This window comes from Brassica oleracea, chromosome C3, assembly GCF_000695525.1.
Source record: "Brassica oleracea var. oleracea cultivar TO1000 chromosome C3, BOL, whole genome shotgun sequence".
Classification (NCBI taxonomy): domain Eukaryota; kingdom Viridiplantae; phylum Streptophyta; class Magnoliopsida; order Brassicales; family Brassicaceae; genus Brassica; species Brassica oleracea.
The window spans coordinates 24,326,935-24,328,096 of record NC_027750.1 but is presented as its reverse complement, the minus strand read 5'-3'; positions in this window follow the sequence as shown (position 1 = coordinate 24,328,096).

Genomic DNA, 1,162 nt, shown 5'->3' with positions numbered 1-1,162 from the left:
TACAAGTTGTAGCATATGAGGCTTGGACATATGGGCGAGCGTGGGATGTAGATTCTGTCGAAGCAGGTTCTTCTTTGTGGTCATAAGACCACGAGCCTTGTGTTCTGTGAGCACTGTGTGTTTGGGAAGCTGCACAGAAAGAAGTTTCCTAAGGTTGTTCATAAAACAAAAGGCACGCTGGATTACATCCATTCAGATTGTTGGGGTCCCTCCAAGGTGGAGTCGCTGAAGGGTCACATGTATTTTGTGTCCATGATTGATGACTATTCGAGGAAGACTTGGATAACATTCATGAAGCACAAAAGTGAAGCTTTCAACAGCTTCAAGGAATGGAAGATACTGGTGGAGAATCAAACTGAAAAGAAGATTAAGAGGCTTCGTACTGATAATGGTCTGGAATTATGTTCAACAGAGTTCAATCAGTTTTGTAAGGATGCAGGGATTGCTAGACATCATACAATCAGGTATACACCACAACAGAATGGTGTAGCAGAGAGAATGAACCAGACATTGCTGGAGAGAGCGAGGTGCATGCTTTCTAATGCTGGTTTAGAGAAGAGGTTTTGGGCTGAAGCAGTGAACACGACTTGTTATTTGATCAATCTTGGACCACATACAGGGATCGAGTGTCGAATACCTAATGAGACCTGGTCAGGCAGATCTGCTGATTATTCTATTCTGAGAGTCTTTGGTTGCACGGTTTACTATCATGTTAATGAAGGAAAGCTGGAACCAAGAGCGAAAAAGGGAGTGTTTATTGGCTATGGAGATGGTGTAAAGGGATACAGAGTTTGGTCTCCATCTGAGAAACGGGTTGTTATGAGCAGGAACGTTGTGTTTGATAAGAGTTCTATGTTCAAAGTTTCTGCTGAGTTCATTTCGGAAGCAGAGCAGGAGGATGTTGACAAGCAGGTGGAGCTGCAGGAAGTGCAGTCAGACTACCCAGGATCAACCGATCCAGTGTCAGGGAGCGATCGATCTACGCCAGACACAGGATTGGGCGATGGTAAAGATCTCTGATCGATGTCCGACTACACGAGATCGATCGATCCTCAGGAAGAGAGCGAGCAATCGATGTCTGATGAGCAGCCTCAATCTTCCAATTCTGGAAATCAACGTATTGGGTCTGAAAAACGCAGTATTGCTAAAGGCAGACCAATGA